Source organism: Pinus tabuliformis, chromosome 3_1 (genome assembly GCF_031772625.1).
Source record: "Pinus tabuliformis cultivar Carrire ecotype Pingquan chromosome 3_1, CPIR1, whole genome shotgun sequence".
NCBI lineage: Eukaryota > Viridiplantae > Streptophyta > Pinopsida > Pinales > Pinaceae > Pinus > Pinus tabuliformis.
In genome coordinates this window covers 782,574,319-782,582,415 of record NC_142301.1, presented here as the reverse complement: position 1 = coordinate 782,582,415, position 8,097 = coordinate 782,574,319, and positions in this window count along the sequence as shown.

Below are 8,097 nucleotides of genomic sequence, written 5' to 3'. Positions count from 1 at the left end.
TGTCAAGTTTATGAAAATATACTTTAACAAGGAATCCCTCTACTACAGTTCTATGTGAGATGTGGATATTGAAATTGCCAGTCATGTCATCAATGAATTGTTATCATATAAAATTAATAAAAAAATACATATCTTCAACATCATCATATGTTCATCAATTCGAGTTGAGAATACTTATTTCAATCTATATTCGTGGGTCTCTTGTTCATCCATCTCAAAAACTTTAGAGGTAGCCTTGAGTTTACAATCATTATGCAAACAATAATAGGTGATGGTATCTTATCAAGGGTCTCTCCCTCTTAAGGGAAATCCTCTTCAATAATCATCAATCAATAATTCAACCTATCTATCATATTACTATCATTAATCAGGATATAACCATAAAATTTTCATATATTGGATCATAGAATCAAATGATATCAAGTTCACACACACACACACACACACACATATCATTGTCATGACAAGTCCTCATCAACTTATTTAATGTATAAGTCTTCAATTATTCATCAAGGGTTGATGTCATTTAATTATGGAAGCTAAATAAACCACCATACCTCAAGGGGCATGGTTACAATATCATATTTACATTATACAATCATTTTCATCAGAGTCCAACACCATCAAGTCAAGGCATCAAAGTTGATAAGTCATTACAACAATTTCAACAAGAAGATAGTTAGTTGATCATGAGTATCAATCTTACAATCATACTATTACCATATTCATTACAAGCATTGTCAACGATATCAAGTTAGCCTATATCGAAGTCAAGGCCAAATATCAAGGGCATTATAAAGTGCATCAATATATCATATGTACTAGAAGTCAAACTTACTCACATATGTTCTCAAGGTGATATTCTTGTCATACCTCTAAGCTTGATATTGTACCCAAATTGAAATAATGATACCTTAACAACTTGTAGCATATCCATTTTTTCATCTTGCATATGCGTAGCTCTCAGAATAAACCTGCATGAGGTTCATTTTCCTATTCTAGCTTCCTATTTCCTACACCAACTTTCTTCTTCCACCATCTTTCTTCATGTAACAATTAGAATCTGGATGATCCTCAAGAAGGATCCACTTGTCATATCTTCAACAAGAAGTTAGAAGTATTCAAATACTCAAATTTTCATGTAGGAAATAACAAGAAAATAAATATAAAAAAGAGAAATTTCATAAAGAAATAATTTTGTAAGGTCCTTATCTTTAAGGAGAGGTGATCAACTCCCCCTTGAACCATCTTCCAAGATTCATTATTGTTCATCATCCATCAGTCAATGTAGCCTTCAATATTTTCAACTGTCTTTATCTGCAGTCGGACTCAACTGAGATTAGCCCAACTAGGGTTATATTGAATATGTCACAGGTGCTAAAATAACTTCATATTAATCATCATATCCAAACCTTTCTTCCAAACATACTTTAGGGGTTTCTTCCAAACCCTAGCATCATGTTATTCACCAAGCCCCAATAACCAGCTTGCCTAGGGTTTCCTTCAAACCCTAGAATTCTTTTAGGTCTTTGTCATCTTCACTTGCTTCCATAAATGGTGTCTTCATAGTGGTGATGACTTTTCTTCAGCCCGGCTATGATACCATTTTAAATTTTCTTAGGGCTATATTGTTATTTGTTGTTGATAATTTCATTTTTATACTTTTCATCATTTACATATTATTCACTCCATAACACCATCACATCATTAGAAATGATGTATAAATAACAATATCATCTACAATGCAACAGAACAATAAAAGGAACATCATAAGAAACGCATGCAAAAATAGAGACACTAGGATTTGGTTGGAGACCAGGGAAAACCCCCACAAGGGGGAAAACCCGAAATTCAATTCTTCTTCTTCTATTAGATATTCATCAATTGTTAAACTGAGATGCCAAGTACATCCAATAATTAGACATATCAAATATTAGTCATATTTATCCTCCTAGGGCCATGGGTTGTCGTGTTATACTACTAGTCCATTTTTCCTTGTCACCGAACCATACCAACCATGACGTTCATCCATACCAACTATAGGCCATACTAACCATGTCGTTGGGCCATACCAACTATGAGTCATGCCAACCATGTCGTTGGGACATGCCAACCATGGGCCATGCCAACCATGTTGCTAGGCCATACCAACCGAGACTGTCGGGCCACTCTAGGCCATAATAACTTAACCATACTAGGCTAGTGGGTCATGGGCCAAACCTCCGTTCACTATGCAAGAGCCATGGGCATACGTTCATTCACTGTGTGCAAGCCATGGGCTATATCTTCATTTACTATGTGAGGTACATGGGCCATACCTCCATCGAATGTTGACCATAAAATATTTTATGTGATGTGTCAAGACTATATATGTAAATTACTAAGACCAATGAATATATCGCTAATACCAACCATATATATCGTTGAGACTAACCATATATATCGCTAAGACCAATCATAAATAGACGATTCAAAGCATAGCCAAATAAGATGCCTCAAGTGAGCTACAATGCAATGTCTTTATTTATAGAGCGAACCATAAATAATTGATGCCATGAGAGACGATGTCACATAAAGTATCACAGAGGTGTATTTAACGAAAAGACATAAAATATGAAGCAGTGCCAAAACTCAATGAAAAAAATACCATCCATCATGCATACCATACATCGTGGACAGATCTGAGACCATATATAATTACATGCCATACCATACATGATGTGTTACCCATACATATGAACCACAGTGATGACAATACAAGATCAAAGAGCATGAGTATGTATCTTTACAATCACGAGACTCTTGTAACTATATACGAGTCTTGAAGACATAATGTGGGACCTATAGCTATATTTTGTGAGTGATGTAGGCATATGTGATACCTGTGGTAATGTAAGAGAGAGACACATGAAAATATTAGAGATGATGATATATATCCTTTTAGAGATTACTCAATGGACTATAGATAATTATTTCCCAATCTGAATAGGTGTGACATTAGGGTCAGACCGGCATGAGGCTGACTTAGGCAAAATTTCAAATTTCAAATTTTCAAATTAAAATATTTATTGCCAATTCGAAACCAAATTGAGAATTATAAATAAAAATTATATTTTATTTAATTACTTGAATAATACTCAACTAGGAGCTAGGGAATTTCTTCCTAGCTGCCAAAAATTAACAGGTTGTTCAATGTTTACTCCTCACATCTAACTATTGATATCCCAATGCCTAATAAATCGATACCTAATAAAAATAATCAATTATCATAACTCCCCCTCTTCTATCAATTGACCTTTTTATTTCCCAAGTAATTAAGCCATTGGACTAACATAAAAGCCTACTCAAAACACTTTCCCGACTTGATGGATGAGCACCAACTCATGGGAATAAGTTATGTTAATTTTTGGACATGTCAAGACTTGGCTATATCGATGATTCACAAGGGATGTCAATTATAATGTTGTTGAATCCTAACACCAAAAATCCTAACTCTTGATCATGACCCCCCACTTATTGAACCATATAACTAGGGGTTGAAGCTCAGAGATCCAATCCCTAAAATGCTAACATTTCCACGAACAAACCACAATTGATGGAATAAATTCACGTTAGTCAACATATATTATCAAGCTTTGTTAACATTGGGATAATTGATGGAGACTCAATAGATCTTCCAATACTTAGGGTTCAACATCCTAAAAGCCTGATAACATAGGTCAGATACCTCCTATGTATATGAAGAGAAATTACTCATCAACTTATAGATGTTTATAGGGATATGTCAATGTCAAAATATTAGTAGTGATTATCGCTTGACTGTTTACCCAACACCTAACTCATGATATCCTAACATCTAATATTTCACTCCCCAATAACAAGCCTTTATTTTTTAAGGATTTTCCAATTAACCATTGTTTACTTTAGTATCTATCGAAATTATGGGTTTGTAGAGAATATTATAATGTATACTCCCAACATCAATCACTTGATATCCTAACATACCATTCTTCAAACCTAAGAAACTTCTAGCTAGACACTTGGTCACGGCTCATGTTGGACCATGTGACTAAGGGTGTAACATACTTAGTTCCCTCAAATAATTATAGAGGCTAATGTGGTATCGAAAATTTTATTTTTCTTTTGATAACACTTTGCCACATACCCCTACTAATTTTATCCTAACCACACTTGAAAAAACTTGATTTTCATCTCTCATACATTTTGTTAAACACTTTACATGTAAACCTTTCTTTAAATACTTTGTATACAACCAATTAAGTATTCTTTTTCTTTTATACATTTTTTAAAACATTTTTTATGAAATCAATTCAGAAACATTTCTCTAATTTCACATGTAACATACTAATTGAAACATACCACTCAATCATGAAACTTGTGATTTCTATCTTTGAGGTATTTTATCAAGTAGTTTGTATGAAAATTGTAATAAAACACCTTTGACACATTTATTCAAATTATTTTCATGAAAATAGGAATAGATCATATATATAGTAGTACAATCATACAACAACACTATCCCCATCCACAAAAATACATTTTCATTGGGGAATTTCATTAAATAGTTTGGATGCAATGAATCATTAACCCATTTAAGAATTTCTTGAAACACTTTGCATGCAAACTAATAAAGAGATTTCCTCAAGGAATATATCCTAAATTATAGCAATATAAGTTCTAAAAACTAAAATAGATGATCAATGTGATTTCCCTTCAATGTGGTCCAAGTTTTAGCTTCTGGAACCTCCCAAAAGAAAATTTATAGCAAAAATTCTAACATGACATATTTTAGGCATGATTTTAGGAGCATCCAGGAAGCTCAAATTCCTCTAATCATATCTCCTGAAATATTGTGACCTAATATCTAAAAGTTTGACTAGATGATCAATGGGATTGCCCCTCATTATGATCCAAGTTTTAGCTTATGGAACTTCCTATAAGAAAAGTTATATCAGGAATTCCAACATGACCTATTTAAAGATGCATTTAGGAAGTCGACTTCCTCTGGTCATATTTCCTAGAATTTTACGACCCAAGATTTGAAATTTGGAACAAATGATCAGTGACATTTACCCTCACTATGCTCCAAGTTTTATATTCTAGAACCTCTTAGAAGAAAATTTATAGTATAAATTCCAACATGATTTATTTAGAGATGCATTTAGAAAACTTATCTTCCTCAACCAATGGTGTTACACAATTGACTACATATAAAAAGCTACATCCATGATAAATTTTCTAAACGGTAAATTCATGTTCATATAAACTTGATGAAAAGAGGACTTAAATAAGCATGCATGTAACTAAACCATCCATGCTATAAATATCATTAACAAAGAAAAAAATATTTATCTTTTATAGCCAAAAAAATATTTGAAACTGAAGTAAAGTGAGCCACATTCCACCCCACCATAGGCTCAACTATGTTTATTTTTGGGTAGTTGTGGGAGGTATTCCCTATCTACACAAGTTAAAATAAATAAAAAATAAATTCTAAATTAAAATAAATAATATTAGAAGAAAGAAAAATAAATTTAAATTTAAATTTACTTTGCAAAGAGACATGCCTCTTGGGAACCATAATATCATTATAAAAATACACTTAAACTTATCATTTACTAACTCACTCATCACTCACATTCTTTTCTCTCTCTCTCTCTTTCTCTCTCTCTCTCACACACACACATGGGAGGCAATATGGGGAATTAACTATTTGACTAGTTTAATTTTCTGTGTAATTGATTAATTATATCTTGGGGTGTGCTAAAGTAATATCATATATCATTGGAAGTAAATACCAGTTGCAAAATATTGTGCTTGTCTAATGTAGCACTATAAATTCAGCATGGTATCAGAGCCTTGGTGAATAAATGCCTCAATGGAGTGTATATTGCATATTTACGTTGTACATCCTCCTAAATTTATGCAAAGAATCACATAAATTATGGAGAAACAACTTAACAAAGTCAAAAACTATGTGGGTGGATTATTGCCCAATTCTAATGGAGTAAAATACAAATTTTAATGTGAGGAGAGATTTAACCTCATAGCACCAATGAATAAATGGTTGGAGAATATGTGTGGGGTGAATAGTGACATAGATCCACTAGTGTTTCATAAGAAATTAACCTAGGAGATTTAAAGGGAATATCATAGGATCAATACTTCTAAAAACTAAAATTATGAATGACCAAGGGATAGTATGGTTATCATGGCTTTGATATACATAGCAGGATGCAAAGGGGCATGCAACTCCTCGTGGCACTTTTAGAGAAAGAAAATATCCTAAGAAGTGCTCAGGCTACGCAACACTTATGAGTGACATCATTAACTCTGAGCCATCAAACTACGAGGAGGCCGCATGCTAGAAAGTTTGGAAGGATGCCATGATGGAGGAATATTAGTCCATCATGAGAATGTTGTGCTAGAAATTGTGTTACGAACTAAGGGAAAGTCAGTGGTGACTTCCAAGTGGATCTATAATATCAAACATGCAATAGATGGAAGCATAGAGAAGTAAAAAGAAAGATTCATGACAAGAGGGTTCTCCTAGAAAGAGAGAGAGGACTATGAAGAGACAATTTCTCTAGTCACTAGATACAATTCTATTAGAACTATTATTTCTATTACATCTATTGTGGGTGGAAATTGCATTAGATTGATGTGAAAATTGTTTTCCTCAATGGAGTGATTGAGGAATACGTGTACATAGAGAAATCTCAGGGATTTGAGGTACATGAGAAGGAGTCTCATGTCTGCAAACAAAAGAAGATGGTGTACGGACTAAAGAAGGCACCTTGGGCTTGGTATTCTCTGATTGATGGATACCTGATGAGTCTTGGTCTCACCAAGAGTGATGTATATACAAACATTTATTACAAGGTTGTTAAAAGTGATCATGTGATCTTGTTATTATATATTGATGACTTGTTTCTAACGAGGAAAGAATAAATTTCCCACGTGACATAGGGAGTAGCAATGGTAGGAGGATTTGCTTTCGTGATAGAGGAAGCCATCAAAATTATCACAAGACCTAATTTAGTTTTAGATGGAGTTTAACTTCGAGTTCAAGAAGAAGGATTTAGATTTGATGCATTATTTCTTAGTTAAGGGAAGTATATTATTATGTTCCTTTGGAGATTTGGGATGATGGATTGCAAGTCCATGGCCACTCCCATATTGACCAATCTGAAGAACCTAAGTAGCTTTGACACATATTTGGTTGATCCATCTATGTATTGAAAGTATGGGTTCTACTATGATATCCTAGATGAGTGGGAAGCGAATGTATTTCACACTCAACACTGCAGAGGATGAGTATATTGTTCCTAGTATTGCGAATTGTGAAGAAGTATGGATTTGGAAGCTACTTGTAATATTTTTTGGTAAGGTGCTGGAAAAGACCGTGATACATTGTGAAAATAAAAGTTGTGTGAATATTTTGAAAAATCCATTTATCCATGACAGTTTGAACCACATTGATTTCAAGTACCACTACATCTGAGACAAGGTACAAAAGGAAGGAGTGAGGCTCCAATACATTTCTACGGACGAGAAGGTTGTTGAAATTCTCATGAAGCCTCTATACTAGATGAAGTTTGTATACTTTAGGGATAAGATTGTAGTGGTTGAGAATGCGTCCCTCATTGAGAGGGAGTGTTGATGTTGTAGCATCAAGGAATACATTCACACTAGGTCAAGGGTATTAACCATGTGTCATGTAATGTGGCTTAGTAGGGAGAATGGCCTAGATAGCATCAAGGCTTGGAGTGCTCCCTTTATCAAAAGGTTCTAACCATATTTCCAAGGGTTACTTGGCTAGTGGGTAGAGTGAGTGCCTCAAAGCATCAAGCAAGTATTTTTACTATTCAAGTGTTATGTCACAACATGGGGGAATAGTAATGGGCCCAGGGTTTCACCATTTATCAAGGAAAATTGACCTAGTTCCAAGTGACGACTTGGTTAGTTGGTGACTGAGGACTAGTTTTGTTTTTACCCTAGTCAAGGGTTACCTGACCATATCACCGAAGGGTAATTGGCTAGTGGGTGACTAGATCCTTTACATGATGCTGATGC